General features: G+C 37.7%; 1 protein-coding gene across 1 annotated transcript in view; it reads right to left on the bottom strand.

Moving 5' to 3' along the window:
- The window catches only part of SLC2A13 (solute carrier family 2 member 13), a 147011-nt gene that overhangs the window by 95560 nt on the left and 32467 nt on the right, over nucleotides 1–18984 (bottom strand). The window lies entirely within an intron of this gene.

Here is an 18984-nt window from a genome sequence, read left to right as displayed (position 1 = left end):
ACTGCATTTTAAAAGTATTTTCCTTGCATTCAGTGCACATATTAAATTTCAAGAATTGAAAAAAAAGTAAAATTTACCTTAAATGTATAAAAATATGTACTCAGAATGAACACTTCACCCATCCCTCCTAGGTATACCAAAGAAGAGCATCTGAGGGTCTTGGTTGCCCTTGAAGTTAAAAATCTTTCTGGACGTGGATAGCCCAAAAGAGGTTTGAAGAGAAAGATTCAGTAAATAACTTTGGGAGGGGAAAAGAAGTACATGCCATTAAAACTACACTTTTAACATGTGAAAAAGCACTTCCCTTCTGCTCTTTCAGAGTCTGGTTGTTTGTACTCAGTGGCTACTGATACTCTCAGAGTTATTGGGGAAACTTCAGCTGTGGCTTCTACAAGTCCAATTTTTTTCTTCCATTATGGCAATAGTGTAATAGCATGTGCAAAGTGCCCAGACTGATCCTTTGCACATTAACTTGGGGTAAGATATTGTTGAGATGCACCACCACATCACTCATGCACAAATGGTGCACTCCACTAAATGGGAACTATTTCACCAAAAATGTTCCCTGATGGCACAATGGTATCACAGAAAGCATCAAACAACCAGCCTAAACACAGAGCTGATCACCACCTCCTGCTAACACGGGGGCAAAGTTCAGGAGGTTGCTCTCAATGACTAACGCACAAGACTCTGTGCTCTTCTAGATTTGACCTCTAGTAAACAAGCTATAAAAGAAAAGAAAATTCACTTAAGGTAGGCTGACACGACAGATACAGATCAAAAGTAAGCGTGGGCAAAATTCAGAGTCCTGATTTCCCGAAGGTACAGCCAAACTTGCAAACCTGCAGTTGTGAGTAGCAAGTCTCAGCTCAATTTTTCCTAGTCGTGCCTTGCAGATATCAATTCATTAGTCATTGTTTCTGAAGCAGTGGAAGAAACAAGCAATACCCATCCTGACAAAGTAGCACAAGAATTAAAGAAATGAAAAGCCAATGGCAAATCTCAAGAAGTAATAAAAACAGGTTAAAGAAATGAAGGAAATATGAACCAACTAAAAGTGACAGGGCAATGAGCATTCCCTAGAACTCATCATTCTGGAGGTCTGTATTTCAAACATGCATCAGGGATTAATTTGTGACTCCTGTTTTGACTAAGAAAGCCTTTTATACAAATTACATTTCACCTCTGAACCAGTCAAGATGTAATGCAAGTGATTGTCTGTATTTGTCTTTGGGGATGCATTGACCTAGTTAGCCACCTAATGCAATTTTTGGCAATTGTGTCTTAAGTTTTTTGCTTTGTGTTGTTTAGTATTAATTTTTAAAGAGACTGTAAGATTGTTACTGTGTTTGCATGGCAGCTCAGCTGACACACAGAGAGCACAGGACCTGTGGGAACCCAGGAAATTCTTCTGGCTGCCTTGGAGGACCCGAGCCCCTGCCCAGGGGGCTCAGAGACCTTGGCACAGAGCCCAAGACCCCTGTGCCTTTGATTTAGCCCTTGGAAAAAAAAATTACCAACCTTGTAATTGTACAAACCTTGTATGAAGGATTACAAGCCACGAAAGTTTAAGTAGAATGATAGTGAATTTATCATGGGGTGTAAAATAGATTTTTTGGGGTTTTTAGAATGGGGGTTCAGAGAGCAAGATGGAGGAATTGGAGCATGACCAGCCTTTCTCCTTCTTCTTCTTGGCCTCCGTCTTCTGCTGTGATGTTGGCACTTTTAGGTTGGTTTAGAGTAGAAGCTCACTGTCTAACACAGGTGATAGGGATTGGAAAGTCACTGTAAATATTGTACATGTAGTTTTTAGTATAAAAAGATAACACCACCCCAGGGGCAGGCAGAGTGCCTCTGACTGTCCTGCTGAGCGGACCTCGGCAGGACAGGAGAAAGAATTTTATAGATAAGGAACAATAAATAACCTTGAGACTGAGAAATCAAGAGCTCTGATTCCTTCTTCAACCACCGGGCAGGGAAAAGATACTTTCTAACTTATCTCGGGGTCACTCTGACCAGCTAGAGACCCCAAGAAGGACCAGGCTCCACTGATAGTGCTGGGCTTCTAAAACACTGGGGACAGCATTACAGCACCCTAAGCTTGTGAAAGAACACATGTCAAAGCACCAGCTTCAAATGCAACAGTAAAGCCAGCTGAGGCAGATATCTGAGACAGCCAGATATCTGCCACCCCATCTGGTTGTTTCAGACTTGTGTGAGACATACAGACCACAGAGAAATCCCCCACAGCATCTAGGATCCGACCACAACACAGAGACAATTTGTTGTAGTTTCACCTGCACAGAGATTACCCAAACTTGCCTCCAAACAAGGATGTACAAGAGAATATCACCCTGAATGGAGTGGGATTCTGTTCAAGAACCATGGAATAACAGCCTGAACATTGCTTAGTTTAGCAGCACCCACGTGGGCACATTTGACAGAAGTGTTGGTATAAAGCCAGCTTTGTCAACATCCATGCTTGGAGCTCCTGAAGAGTCTCCACCCACGGCTGGCACACACCCACTGCCCTCCCCTCAGTGCACACAGCATGCTCCTGTGCTTCAGCTTCAAAGTTTGAGGATGGTCTAGTATTGCCAGGGGTATTTGTGGGAATCCCATCACAAGATTCAGGCAACCCTTAGAAAGATCCTTTGGTGCCAGGCCCTTTTCTGCTCATTCTCTCTGAAGTGGGATTAGTACAACTTCACTGCATGAAGGATTTTGAGAATACAGTTGTTCAGCAATCAAGAGATGCATAATTTTTATATAGAGGCATTTCCTAATCATATTTTAAAATAAATACTTTTTCTGAAACAGGCTGAAGAGCTCTGTTAACAGAAGACAAATATACAAAAAAATCTGTTCAAAAACCCCAAATTAGTTGCTGTAGACTTTTGGAAACCTTAGTTATTACTCTAAAAAAACCCAACCGGACTAAATAATTAAGAACATATGAAAAGATGAAAAAATCCTCGGATTAGAAAAAAGTAGTTCTAGAATTAAACACTAACTTTCCATACTGGAGTTAATCAACAGCTAGCATTTAAAAAGGTGTAATGTACTAAAAGTTTACATGTGACCAGAGAGTTTCATGGATAATAAATCCAAAATCACCAGAAACTCTTGTGTATGTATGTATACATATATATATATATATATATATATATATGATATTTACTTAGGTAAAATACCATACACACTCAAGTTCTATTCTTTCCTAGACACTTGCTATTGACTCCTGCTGAACCAAGACACAGCTACTGGGACTACAGAAGCAAACACATGAGCAGAATTAGAGACAATTGAATGCTTTTATTTCCATAAAAATGTGAACACTTCACTTCTGCACGTCCTTCCAACATTACTGCTGAATGCTCTTTTGATGCTACCAACATATGCACTTTGTTAATTAAGAAAACCCAAATGTGCAACTATTTGCCTGCAATCACTTGAGTCCCTTCATCATCTGTAGTAAATGAGACAAGAACAGTCATCTAGCAGCACATTTATTGCCACTAGAAGATGCCATGTAACAGTAATAGTAAATGGTGTAGGCACATTCCATAGGTGACACCTACAGTATGTGAACTATATTGTGTCTCAGAAATGTGCCGAAGTCAGAAGACTTGATACTTGAGTCTATTCTCAATTCTACCAGAAATGAAATCACACTGCCCCAACTATTTATCCTGTAAAATAGCAAGCTGATCTTCATCTGTCATGAATGAAACTGAGTAAAAACCACCACCTATAGGCTATCCAGTACCCAGGGGAAGAGCTAAAAGAGGAATTGAAGCTTTTATTTCCAGCCCATCTTATACACCCCCTGTCCAAAACACTCCAAATGGAAGAAAATAGGAGAAAATGGTTTGCTTGAGATATTAAGGAGTTTGGTTCCATGCTGTGCTTCCCAACATTAGAATTCAACAAGAAATGCTTTTTCTGAGAAGAGAAGAAAGGGCAAAATCCTCTGGTTTTAAGGCTCACCAGTAGGTCACAATTACAGGCTACTTTACCGAACACAAAAATTTTGCCGACGTATTATCACAGTAGTGGTGCAGTTGCTGTAGTAACAAATGTTCTTACACACAGTTACTAAGAAATATAATATAGGAAAATATACAGAGCCCTTACAAGCTATACCAAATATTCTCTGCTCTCACTACAGAGTAAAATGAATCACTGAAAAAAACCCACACAGACACTCCCTAAAGAAAAACACGAGTCTGTACTCCATGTAATTAAATACATTAAGTAAGCCACCAGCAATTTTTTTTCTCCCAACTGAACAAATAAATTTAAAACCTTCCTGAATGAATTTAAATGTCAAATCCAAGTTTATTCTACAGCTAAAGTTTAGCTGTAATGCACTAGTACAATTCAGGCCCTAGAGGCACCTTCTATTATAAAAGAAGTTTATATGTCATTCAAGGCCTATATTCTCAATGGAACTCAAGTTGCAGATAACACTTTTCCCCTTTGCAGCTACTTCAACTATTATAAGCTGCTACAAAAAAAAAAAAAAATTGAAAAAACTACTGTTCTTATCATCATGGCAACAAAATATTACACTTTTTCATATGATACCATACATACAGATTGACACAAAAGTGATGAGTAGTTATCCATTGTTATGTCTTACAATTAGAACTCACAAATTTTTTCTAATATCTCAATATCATTAATCACTAATGTCTCAACATAATTATTACAAAATATAAGCAAAAATTGGTTCTACAACTGATTTCAGCATAAAAACAATATTCAAATTTGCAAAAATATTTAAAAGTTAGAGGGAAAGCTTTATCACCAAATAAAATTAATACATTTAGGAAGAACCAGAGGAGGAAAAGAAGACTTTGAAATTATCCAAGTCATGATAAAAGAAATCTGCTTTGAGACTGCAGCTAAAATGGAACACTACTCTTCAGTTTCATTAGGTTCCAAAATACATGTAGGGAAAAGGTATATATAGGTTTTGCAAGTTCATTTTTCTTACTGAAGTTAGGGAAGAAAAGAACCTAAGTTTATCATCAGGGCAGAAGAGTGCAAGCTTATTAAATCTACATTAAAAAAAATCCTCTCAGTTGAATTGGAAAACCAGTTCCAGCTGATAAGAAAAAAAAGCATAAAATCAAAGCATATTAGAAGACCTTATTTTAAAATATTTTTGTGATGCAACATCTCTTAACATATCCATTATAAATTGCAGTCTAGTAAAATGCATCCAAATCTGTGAAAGACCCATTAAGGTTTTTCAGAATTCATGTTTTTATCTGCCTGCATCTGAACAGAGAATATCTTGGCCTCCATCAGCCACATTTGGGAGGAGTTGTCAAAGACAGAGCTATACAGCCCAGATAATATTTTGTGTTTTGAGCCAGGCTCTCACAACACAGCAGACCTGGCTGCAGATTGCAGGGAATGTTTCCTGGATCAGAACACTAAGCTGTGTGATAACATCTCCAATTTGTAAAATACAAACAATTTGCCTTATAATAATTAAATGACAAAAAATATAAATTCTATCTCCTCTGTAATGCTGCTGGGTCACACTACAGTTGCATTCACATATAGAATAAATGAAGCTACATTTAAAAATGTGTCTTTCTGTTTATTTCCAGGATTTACATCAAATACTGCATGTCAACATATTATCATGATGCAGCCTTGGAGTACATACATTATTTCTAGGCATACAGAATCATTCATCAACCATAATTTGGTGCATTTATTCACAGATTTATATAATATAAAACTGGCTGTTTTTCTGTGATAAAGCATTCAAAAGCAACAGCTTCTTTGGCTCCCAGCAGCTCAGATATCCAGCTATCCTTTGCTTAGGTCTTGATTGTTTCTGCTAGATAGGAACTGGAGCACAAATCCACTATCCCATACCACAGGCAGCAATCAGGTGGCACAAACCCTATCTCAAGATATCTCATCTATTGTATTTGAGTAGTTAACACCAATTATTTGAATTGTCAAGGACAGCCACATGAGCACCCACTGTGAAGAGGCAATCACTGTGTACCTCGTAGATAATACCAGAATCTCTGCAAATTTAAGTTGAAATTCTCCCACAAAATATTCCCAGGCTATAACTTTAAGAAAATCTTGACTGTTGTTGCAAAAGAAGACAAAATCTGACATTATATCAGCTGAAAGATCCAGTTTCAACCTTGGACTAGTACATGTTCCCATCCTGCTAAATGAATTTGAATTGCTGTAAAGCTCTGTCAGTTCTCTCTCACAAAAAATCAAAATGTATGAGTGACCAAAAAGATATCATTTGCTTTTTATGTATGCACACTATGCTTTAATAACAAGAAATTTTGGCTGCAAAATAGAATCTTTAATATATGAATTAGGCTGCCCATACTCTCTTCTTAAAAACACAAAATTCCACATATACTGAATCTTGTACTCTCTGAAGTCTAGCCTATGGATCTGGGGAAGATTTGGAGCACAAAAAAAGCAAGCAGCTTGAATGATATACATATGACAGGACAGGATGATTAATTTGAGGCGACTCACTCATGAATAGGTGGTATTTGGGTATTCTCTAATAGATTGTTCTAATAATGTGCTTCAGTGGATGTGAAGCCCTGAACAATCTAGTCTGCAATGAAATGGTGTCTCCATTCTTATCCTGAACTCCAATCACAGTAGGATTATCATTTCTCATTATATTCTATTTATCTGCAACCTGCTATCCCCTACCCACCCCACCAATCTCATGTTCTTTGGTAAATACTGCTTTAATTTATCTTCTGATAAAAAATCTCATGCCTCTTGTCTCTTGAGTACTACTAAAAACAATCATCACTTCAAAAACACTAAAAATTTAAAGTCTCAACAAATTACAAAAGATGCAAAGGTAATAAGTATCACCATTTAAAGATACTTAATAAAATCTACTTGATAAAAGATGTGCATATATGCAGTTTTTATATCTATCTTTGCTATTACGCACAGTAATAGCAAAGGAAAAATTAAAGAAGGGAAAAGTATACATATCAGAAGGAGCTTACAATCCAAAACATTTTAAAAATTAAGTAGGGGGCAATATAGATGTATTTTTCTTTAATAAAAATCTTGGAGTTTTTTGGCTATGAAATGTACTATTCTGCAACTGCTACCTTTATTTTAGACCAGCAACAGTCAGAACCACCTACATTTTAAATTTGCTTTTATTGCCATAGAAACGTAAATTTGCTTTAACTAAAAAGGAAGTCTTCTGGCTCAATCGTCTACTTTCTATATCATACACTACAGAAGACATAATTTATTCATTTACACATCCATACTTGCATACTTTTAACATAAGCTGCATCCACCTCAGCTACTATGAAAAATCACATGTGGTTTGTGTTAGATAAGATAGTTATAGAACATTTATATTAAAATTAATTATTTCAATTGACTTTATATAAACTCAAAGGGACAGAATTATTTTTAAATTATTAATGTTCTTAATCCAATTTTAAGTATACTTTTGCTGACTTTTACTTCCATAGTAATGTTCAGAGCAATCATGCACTATTTCACTAAATAATTGTAATTAAACCTTTCTGTGTTCAGTAAGAGATGGGAAACAAGTCAAAACACATAGAAGAGAATGGTATTTTTGTTCTCCTTAAAGCCACTGACACCAAGGAGAATGCACACCAAAAAATTAAAGAATTAAAGACATCCAGTGCTAATAAAAACCCAAATATATTCATGCAGTTTTAGTACCAAAAGAAAGATCTAAACTATTTCTGTAAAATACTGAAGTGCTGTTCTACAAGGCAAAGAAGTTCCTGAAGTCCTCCCAGCCCCAGCTCACACAGCTTGGGGCTCACAGACACCCCAGCACCAGCACTGGGTTCCCACCAGCCCCTGCCCAGCTCTGCAAAGCCACCAACAGAGCAAGGCTGATGTGTGTCACAGCAAAGATGCTTGGTTTGTGACCCTCTACAATAAAATGGGAAATGGCAGAACCAGCCATTTCACCAGGAAAGGCAGAGTAAACATGCAGCATGTTCAACGGGACATACTTAAACATGCAATACAGCAACTTGAGCTCTCAGCAATTCTTAGCAATTCTACTTAATCTCCTTGCAACAAAGGTGGGGAAAAATAACAGCATGTAAGGTTTAACCATGCTAAATTTTGGCCTGAAGTCCACTGTTTAAGGGAGGAATTGAATACTCACTATTGTGTGGCTGGGAAAAGGAAAAATATTTTCAAGTTCTCCCAACATAAAATTACAGAACAATTCTAAATATAATTTACAATATTGGAGAAAAAAAAATTAATAAATCACCATGGCTGCACTGCAGGATAACTTACTTTGACTAGATAACAACATTTTCCATATGACTTTTGGAAAATATTTGAATATCCATAGATATTAAATTATACTGGCTAAGGAAACATTATTTCTTCTTAAACAGAAATACTCAACAACAAAAATTTTCGAAAGCCCTATTATCCATAAATGCAGTATTTACCTCTGGCTACTTTAACTGTTCAAAGGAAAAAAACCATACACAAACTGACCACTCTAGGAACAGTGATCCTCTCCTCATAGGAAAAAGACATTTAACAGAATAGTGGTTTCCTGAGGGGGGGAAAAAAAAGTGCTAAAAAATGACCAGTGGTTTTTGGTGAAGGAATTGTTGATGGAAGGGGTTGGATTTTTGTTGTAGAGAAGCTGGTTTGGTTTTTTTCAGGAAAAGGAAAACCTGAAAATAGGGGTGGAGAGGGACCAGTCATACTGATTTTTATTTTTTTATTTTCTGTAATTGTTTTCTGAATTGTTAGCTGACCTAATCAGAGCTTTGTTTGTGCAGGTATTTCTAGAACATGATTGAAATACAGTTAAATATTTGTGAAAGCCACAATTTCCAAAGAATTCAGAGTAAAAACGGCAAGAAGAAAGTCTAAATTAATTAGAAAAAATATTCATTGTGAATTATTCAAGCAGCATTAGTTATCTTGTGCACACACACACATACTTCAACCATATAAACCCTCTCAAATCTAGATGGACATTTTCCAGGAAACTTGTAGTATTTCAGAATAGAAAATAGTGTAAAAAATTGCTAGAAAATACTTCACTTATAGAAACATCCCCAAAAAAGAGTAAGCCCCCAGACACATTCATTCAGATGATAAAAGGAAGAGGTTGTGCTCACCCTTCCTGTTCTGGAGTGAAATAACACAAAGTGAAAGCTCTTTCCTAGGAATTTGGCTCAAGAGCAAGGAATTTTCCTAGGAATTTGGCTCAACAGTTGTTGAGCATCACAATGACCATGGGAATACTTCTAAAAAAACTCAAACAACAGCACTGAAAAGAAAAGCAGAATTCTAACATTGTATTGTCCAAAAAGTTATGAATAAAACAAAATTCTGAACTGGTTTCATGATTTCTAAACACTACAGTCAAACAGAATGAATGTAAAGAAAGAATCTGTTTCTCCTCTCCTAGATGAAAGCACTAGGTCTAAATACATCTTCTACTCAAATAGCCAACATGGAAGTACCATACAATTTTTCAATTCTTTTCCAAAGGAATAATCCCAACAACTTGCTTTCTTATCCTAGGGAAAGCTTGAAAATATTTGTGTAAAGAAGCACAGGTAGTTTGGAAATCATAGCAGCAACATACACAGCAACAAACTACCTAAAAGCTTTTGTTTGTTTTTTTTTTCCAAATCCATCTTCTGTCAAACAAAACACAATCCACATCTGGCAGCATGTCAGTTATGGTAGATGTCACACTGGTTGCCAAGACTTACCAAAGTGCTCAGTGCATGAATACTTTAGATTAACTATCAGGCAGTGTGCAAGCACAGCTGCTTATTCTGAACCAAACTCTTCAGGTTCACTAGAAGAACAAAGTGTCTGGAAAGCAGGAGAAAGAGAAAAAGAAAACTACCCAATGCTATTATTTTAAAAGAAAAGGGAAAAGATGAGGATGGACAAAAATCAGGCAGACAATACCTTGGCGAAGGTCTCCAGGAAGAACAAAACTTTATTGTATTGTAGGAGCAGAACATGGCCTTATGTAAAAGAAGTAGGCACAAACACTGTTTATAACCCTTTTTTGCTCTCTAATGGTTTCTTTCTATTAAAAAAATACTTCAATTTAAACAGGTTGTATAAACACTGTGTTCACCTGACTATTGAATCAAAGAAAAACTACTGCTGCTGCAGAATCATTAACATCTGCTGGGTGGACCAAGCCCCAACCTTGTGCAGAGCCTGTCACATAAAAATGCTGCAGAGGAAGAGTCATACAACACTGCAAAACAACATTAATAAAAAAAAATTAACTTTCATGATTATACTGAAAAAGCTAAAGTGGGACCAAGAGATAAAGTCTGCCCAACTACCTGTCTGGAGCACTTACACATAAATATTGTTATTAAAATCCTTAAATCTATTTTTGAGTTTCTTCACAAAGTCTGAGAGCAAAGAAGCAGCAAGATTATCTCCAGCTTTTGCTATGGAACCTGCTCTAAGAGCTAGCTCAAAGAACCACAGTACTAAGCTTAGCAAAGTGTTAAAAATATTCCTCAGCAGTCTATAAAAAAAATTCCTCCTATACCCATTAACATTTTCACACAACACTATATTTTGTCGGAATCCCTGTTGCATGTAAACAGGAGGCTCAGGCAGGAGCATTTGACTTAGAATTGTGTATTCAGTGCAGATGCTAGATTCAGCAGAGAAATGATGAAGAACCAGGCCTTTTTTTCCCCCCTTTTCTAATTAGCTGCTTTTGAATACCATTAGCAGCTCTAGAGGCACCATAATTTTATTACTCCTTAAGAAAGATATACATAAATAGGAAAAGCAGATCCACAATTTCAGATGAGGAACAAGTACATCAGTGTAACTATGCCAGAAATAACACAAGTCCCAAAACACAAATGTACTGTGAAGGCAGTGTGTGCCCACCTCTCCCACAAGAATACTCAGGAAATTCAAACCCCAAAAGGTTTCCCATTTCTAGCACAACCAAGCTACCACACTGCTGGCACCCCAGTTCACACCCAAGCTGCCCTCCAGCACACTGGCAGACTCTTCTTAATTTTTTTTTCTGTTTCTTTTACTATTACTCATATAGTGTGGATGTTATACACGTCCACTTTTCTTTTTGTTGATCAAGAATATTCCACCCCCCAAGCCCTTCAAGTTAAATTTTGCAGGAATCTTTTGTCCAGCTTTCCCAAAATTTCATCATACGCCATACTATTTTGGGAGTCTTCCCCTGACTGAGAAGGCACTACTGTAATTGTAAGAAATATTGTTTGAAGTTTATGCTATTATATGAAGACTTTTGATAACAGCCCAAGTTATACAACTGAGCCCTACTTCTAGAACATCCAAGAAATGTGTCTAGCTTACCCCTTTCCAGCACTGAACTGAGCTCTGAGAAGACATGGAAACTGGGGCCAGAAGCCATTAGCTTCTAGCAACTGATCTAGGTCAAGTCAGTTGGACAGCTAGTTTAAGTCCAAAAACAAGTAGCTTTTGTATTAAAAGAAATAGATACTTTTCTATAAATATAAATTTCTGTACCTATCCCAAACATGAAACAGAGAGAATTTTAACACTTGGGAGCCAGCCAAAAATGTCTAATTTTGGCTGCTCATATTAGGAAAGGAAAACAAACTATTCAATTTTAAATTGTCCAAGGGGCAGGGGGAAGAAGCATAGGATTTGTTTGTTTTTGTAGCGCAAGTTACAAATTCCTATTCCCTTGGACTTGACTGAAACACACTATCCTTATTCACTGCCTCTTCTTTAGACAGTTTTTGATTTAGAAGAACCACCTTCTCTGATAAAAGGATGTTAATCAGTAGTCTTATTCTTCCAATATTTTTTTCATTCTGAAACCTATTTTTTCCCAAAACAGATACCTGTTCCTAAACAAAGCATGGGGTGCAGCAGGATGTTCAGTGATGCATTCCAATACTGCTTCCAGACAAGCAGTCCCACAATCAAGCTTAGAAGAGCAGCAGTTCTGAACTATACAAATATCAGCAAATTCAGGTTCAATCTGTGAATGTCATTTGGCTTAAAGCAAATTCATTATGCTCAAATCTATTGTCGAACTGATAAGGGATGAAGTATTTTAAATTTTATTTTCCAGACTTGTAGCTTGAATTTTCTGTAAGCTTCAGAAGATGGGACCTAATAAAAAGCTTATTAACACTGTCAATAAAAAGCTAAGTGTATTTCCAGAAATTTCATAGTGGATCTAACAAAACTAAACTAAACAAAACTAAACCTGAAAGTGTCCTGCCTTTCAGTGATTCCCTATACCTAGAGGAAGTTTTACTTTTCCTGCCCTTTAGGACTACCATACATGAAATCTGTCTGGAATTCAGGCAAAGCAGAACTTGTTCCAAAACACACAACTGATCTGTGATTTTCAGACCTGCGCTTTTCAATGGCCATTAACCACCATTTCCAGCTAAATGTTCACTTTATGCCAGTACATGGAAAACCGAGGTGAGAGATTAAGGGATTGGTTTTGGCTATAAACCACTGAAGCAAGGCCAACTTGAAACACTCTGCCAGGTAAACAAACTCACAGCAGGATTCTTAAAGTCTAAGCAGAGCTCTAAGATAGCAGAAACAACCTACTATTTTTAAAATACAGCAGTCACATTTTTGTACAAGGCAAAAAACAATTATGTTTTTTATAAATTACATGTCTCAAAGGTCATATATGCAAGAATAAGTTAGTTGTTTAAAAGACTTTAAGGATGAAAGGGAACCAAAAGTCTTCTCTGTCTCTATTAATTGTTACATACAATAATTCATACTTTCAATATTCTTTGCCAAGTTGTTTAGAAAGTTTTTTTCTGTTTATCTGATTGTACACTAAATATAGTTAGTATACTTTCTCAAGATCAAATGTATCCATGTTTTATTTGCCTGCGTTGTATGAATTTTAATTATCCAGGAGTGCTTTTTTAATGGGTTCAACTCCAAACAAACTCCAATGGAGAGACATACACAGAAAGAATTTTTGTTCTTGAGGGAACAAGGTAATACTTCTATATATAAAATGGTTAAAGTACAAAAATGAAACCAAGACATTCCATTCTTGCATCAGCCAAGTGTCCCACAAACCTACAAGCAAAACCCACTTGGAACTGATGCTGCTGTTTGGTTTGCCAGAAGCAAGAATTTCAGGCTGACATGGCTACCACTCATTTTGTATCCAGGGACTTCTTCAACAAATCCTTAACCCAAATCCTTTGTTTCCTCTTGCCCCAGAGTCTTCCATCTAATTTCATGGTTACAGGTAACAAAAACCACTGATTGTTAGAAAAGAAAAATTAACTTCAAATAAGGATTTTAGTGCCTGGAAGTGGAATTATTCAGCGATCTGCACAGTCCTACCAGAGCATCACAGAATTATCACATTTCATTAAATAGGATTCCAGCTGATGTCCAATAATAATAAGCATGACTATCTCTTTTTGAACATCGAGCATGTCGGGCAATGGCCTTGGGATAAAAAGGACTCCCAGAAGCAAGAGGAGAATTATGAATAAGAATGAAAGCATTGCAAGCTTCTAAATATCTCCCCAGAAAGATGCATATCAAATGGTTCCAGCCAAAGCCACAGCCAGGAATATTAACAAGTTAAAATATTACTTAAGAAGAAAAGGTGCAAGAAATAGAAATACTGGAACGAGGAAAGACTGAGTCCAGATCTCCTGCCTCATAACGTCATATTTTAACTTTCAGTAAAATTACTAGCTGAAACCTAAAAGCAATGAGGTGGTTTTACCTTTCTGTCATAACACATATATCTCCAACAGGGAAATACAAAAGGTTAAAAAGGAGACTGACTCACTGCTGAAATAGGAAATACAGCAAAAAAAGTTAAGTGAGTCAAGCCTACAAGACTGAAAGAGTGGCATCTTTCCTTGTGCCACACAAAAAGCTCAGCTATTACAAAAGTGCATTAAAATAATGAAAACACAGGAAAACGTCTAATCTAGAAGCAGTGCCCATTACATAACATTCTGGTACAGACACAGAATGGAAGGTTAAACAATATTACATTGTAATGATCAATTTTATAAATGTCTCACTGAATTTCACAGAAGCAGCATGGTTCCATGCACCACTGAGCCCCAGCAGTTTTACATGGCAAAATCAGCAAGCAGAACATGTGCAAAAAAGACATCTTCATGATCAGAAGCTGACACATATACATGCATAACAACAGATAACAAAAGGCAAAGGTCCACATGCAGAGCAGATAAAGTCAAGAATCTCAACCCTAATTCACAGATTAGAGAAATGTGGGAAAAATAAGGCTGGGGGGATTACACTGCTCTCCTAATTACAATTCACAGTTACACATCCTTCACCTACACAAAAATAAATGTCTAGTCTTAATGCAAATGACATTCATTTCATCAAGATGCTAAGTTAGTACCAAACACATCACTTCTGATTTTGTGTGAAATACCATCCATGCATCCTGGCACATCACAGCTGAGTACAGCTACATGCAGGGGTGGGAGGAAAACCCATGCAGTTTGCAGACCCTTCTCACCCAGATAGACAGTACAAATGGATACTTTTCTCCAATTTGCATTGAACATTGTAGTACTGTCCAGCATATGGAAAATTAACAATCTATTTAAAACGTCTCAACTGGATGCTATAATGATTTCTTTCCAGTCACAAGTGACTACTAGACTGGCAGCCAGTAAAACTTTTACAAAAGGTCTGCTAGACAGCTTTATTTTCATGCACAAACCACCACATTAAGTTCACTCCCAAGTGCTTGCTCTAGAACTAACATTACAAATCCCACACTTTAATTTGCTTAAGAGCACAAGCTACTTCATCTATACCCACATCCTGACAAATTTGGTGGACTTCTAGGATGGGGTTACAGCAGTGGTGGATAAGGGAAGGGCAAAAAATATCATCCACCTTGTGTAAAGTATTTGATGTGGTCCTGCATCACACCTTTGCCCAAATATGGGGAGACATGGATTTGATGGATGGATCACTCAGTGGACAAAAATTGGCTGGATGGTCACACTCAAAGACTTGCAGTCAACAGCTCAACGTCCAAGTGGAGAAAAATGATGAGTGACAATCCTCAGGGGTCATTATGGTGACAGCTTTGACAGCTACATGGACAGTGGGATCAAGTGCACCCTCAGCAAGTCTGCTGCCAACACCAGGCTGTGTGGTGCAGCTGACACTCTGGAAGAAGGGGAGATCATCCAGAGGGATCCTGATAGCCTTTACAGGTGGGCATGTGAGAACCTCATGAAGTTCAACAAGGCCAAGTGCAAGGTGCTGCAGCAGGGTCACAGCAATCTCAAGCACAAAGACAGGGTGAAGAATGACTTGAAAGCAGCCCTGGGGAGAAGGGCTTGAGAATGCTGGTGGACAAAAAGCTGGACATGAATCAACAGTGTGTGCCAGCAGCCCAGAAAGCCAACCACATCTTGGGCTGCATCAAAGAGCTGTGACCAGCAGGTCGAGGGAGGTGATTCTTCCCCTCTACTCTGCTCTCATGAGACCCTACGTGGAGTGCTGCAGCCAGCTCTGGGGCTCCCAGCACAAGACAGATGTGGATCTGGAACGAATCCAGAGAATCAGCTGAGTGCACAGAGGTGCACCTCTCCTACAAACACAGACTGAAAGAACTGGGGCTGTTCAGCCTGAAGAAAAGAAGGCTATGGAGAGCTCTTAGAGCAGCCTTCCAGTATGTAGGGGGGGGGCTTACAAGAAGGCTGGAGGAGGACTTTTTAAAAGGGAATTGGATGGGGGGAATGGCCTTAAGATAGAGTGCACAGTTAGATTAGATATTAGGAGGAAATTCTTTACTGTGGGGGTGTTCAGGCACTGGATCAGGCTGCCCAGAGAGGTTTTGCATTTCCCATCCCAGAAGGTGTTCAAGACCAGGCTGGATGAGGATGCAAACAGACAGTTTCCTGCCCTTGGCAGGGGGATTGAAATTAGATGATCTTTAAGGTCCTTTCCAGCCCTAACTATTCCATGATCTTTGAATCTGCAATTGAGCCCCCGTGCCAGTGCTTACTTGCATTGCTATGATTTGATTGCCTATTTTTAACTAAGGTGCACTACAGAACCTCTGCCTTAACTGTACTAAAAACTACAACTCAAAGCAGTGTGAGTCAGACTTGTTTTGCTAGGAAGAGTTGTGCCAGAATGCTCTCCCAGCAATGTCTTTGATCTTTCTCTCAACTGCAAACCCCTTCTGCCCATTCTCTCCCTTTTCTCTCCATGAGGCTTCAGAACCTAAGCCAAGCACTGGGGAATCTGTGAGTCCAAAGCACATTTGAGGGGGAAGGTCACTCTGCATCTCAACTCCTGGGGAACACTTTTTCTAGAATCTTCCTCATTCCAATTTTCCTATCAACAGCCTGTTTTTGCAGTACAGCATCTGAGAGCTGATGTTAACAGACGATGATTAGATGATGACCAAGATTTGGCCTGTCTTGCAATGTTACTGCAGAATGCAATGCCCTCCCCTACACTTTTAAAAATGCAAGTGTACAGCACCAGAAGTCACACTGCAAGTACATAACAGAGCATGCAAAGGCAGTAACCACAGCTGCCAGAAAAAAATGTCATTTGCATAACCAGTCATGAGGAAAGTATTTGTCAAAAAGATACATTATTTTCCTGATGCCAATCTCAAAATGCTAAACTGTAAGCTGCTTATCAGTATCAGCAGCACTGATTTGATTGAATGTATTGGAAAGGATACAGAAATGTGCATCATTCACTGAACAGGTATCCCATAACTGTATAAAAGACTTCTGAAGCAGAAGTTTGTTGCTGAAGGTATTTTTGTCATTTTGAAGACAGACACTGCTTGATGACCATGTGGAAAATGCAATAAAGTTCTCTAGTTTTATGAAACACATTTAAACCAAACTTTAAAGTAGCTTCAACAATACAGATGAAATTTCCATATGATTCCCTCCTCCATGATGAGAGCAGTTGATGAAACAGTTCCAAAAGGCATTGGAGTTCTTTAGTGTGGGAGTGGAGAATGTGGTATGGCTACATTGTGTTACTCCCTTGCAGAGAAGGAGTCAAACACAGCCTTAGCTTCACTTAGAAAGTGATGCCCAAAGGAACTGGCAAAGATGCTTCTGCATCAGTCAATGAAAAAGACCATCTGTCCTTTCTCAAGAAAGAAAAAGACAGCAAAGGAAAAGGCACTTTTACCTAAAAGTAAGCCAGATGATTTTCAATCTGCAAAGTCATCTTTCCTTAAATGTCATGTACACACACTGTCAGTTCAGGTTTATTAAAGTTTTTTGTGAAACTGGAAAGAGGTTCAAAATGTCTGATAGGAATTATAGTTATCTGTCATTGCTATTAACTAACATTGTAAAACATTGTCTGCCACAAATAGGAGAAAGTAATAAAAAAAAGTTTCACATTCATATAGATAACCCCCCCTCCCAAAAAAACCAAAAAAAAATGTTCCCACCCAAACTAATATACCCATAGCAAAATAAAATGCAAATTCTTTGCAGATGCACATGTTTAAGTTGTCAATATCTGAAAACCTATCAATGAAACCATGAACAGAAAGTTGCTTTTGTACTACACAAGCAAAATTCAATACTGGGGATCCAAACAACTCCTCACAGAAATGAAAGCAATTACAATTTTACACCACCTGTAAATACCACCTGTAAGTCACAGAAAGGTAACAAAAGCAATGTCTTGATGCTGACATACAAAGTACCTCTTTATAACAATGAAGTTATTGAGTTAAATGAGATTAAGTACAATTATAATCAGAATCAAAAGTGACTATAGCTGTCCAATGCCTGACTGCCAAGCACTTATAACAAATGGGACAGCACATACTTGTAACTCATTTTTATATTGCCCTTGGGTAACAACTCTGAAGCTGTAGATTACTTGGGAGCAAAACACTGATAGTCTGTAGCCAAGCTTTCTCCTAGGAAATGTTATTGATTTAACTAAACTCCAGGAACACATTAAGTTTTTGGGGAAGTGTGTGGGGGAAACCAAGAGTCCTGCATATCCCTGACAACAATCTCATTGATTGATGACACAATTAGTGTCCCAGTCCAAGCTACAAATATATAAAGGATTTACTTAACAATGGAGTCAATCCTACTGCACCTACCACACCACATTTGATTCACAATTGTCAAAAAGCATCATGACAAAAGATTTAAGTGTGACAAGCAATGTCATATCCTATAGCCCAGAGTGGGCTTTTCCTTAATGGAAAACAAGGGACTGAGTAGACCAAATGTCTGTTCCTTTTATTTCTACAAAGTGTTAAACTTGAGTACTAGACATTAAGTGGTTTTCCACAGAAGTGAATACCCCAATCCCTAATTAGAATGAAGAACCTAAGCACAGGACTCTTAAGTCCAAGCTGTTCTATGAATATCCACTTCATCTTTTTAACAAATTAGCTTTAATGAACCTCATTTCCCAGCCCCAAAGAACTGGGAAAAAAAGGTATCCAAAGGCTCAAAAATATGTGTGAGGGAAAAAACCCCAGCCCTGCTTCACACTAGTGATGAATATTTTAAAAATCCTTCAACTATATGTCAAATATCTTCTTCTAGACTCAAAATTATTTATTGTAAGATTCAAAGACAAACTCAATAAGGCAGTGAGAATAGGTATTATGAGATGCTGAATCTCAGTTTACACAGACATAAAGTAACATCCATTTTTCTTTCCACCAGCTCTGAGAAGTTACATTATTCTCCTATCAAGGATAACTTAATTGAGAGCCTTAGTTGACATTCTCAGGTCAACACTTCCAGCAGAAAGAAAGAAAAAATATGCAGAGTACAGAAAGTCAATCAAATGGTAATCTTGTTTTACAAGTACACGCATGAACACAAAGTTTTGAGCAAATATGACAAAAAGATTCAAAAGATTGAAAAAAAAGGA

This window comes from Molothrus ater, chromosome 5 (genome assembly GCF_012460135.2).
Source record: "Molothrus ater isolate BHLD 08-10-18 breed brown headed cowbird chromosome 5, BPBGC_Mater_1.1, whole genome shotgun sequence".
Lineage (NCBI taxonomy): Eukaryota > Metazoa > Chordata > Aves > Passeriformes > Icteridae > Molothrus > Molothrus ater.
The sequence above is the reverse complement of the archived record's forward strand: the minus strand, read 5'-3'. Positions and strand labels throughout refer to the sequence as shown.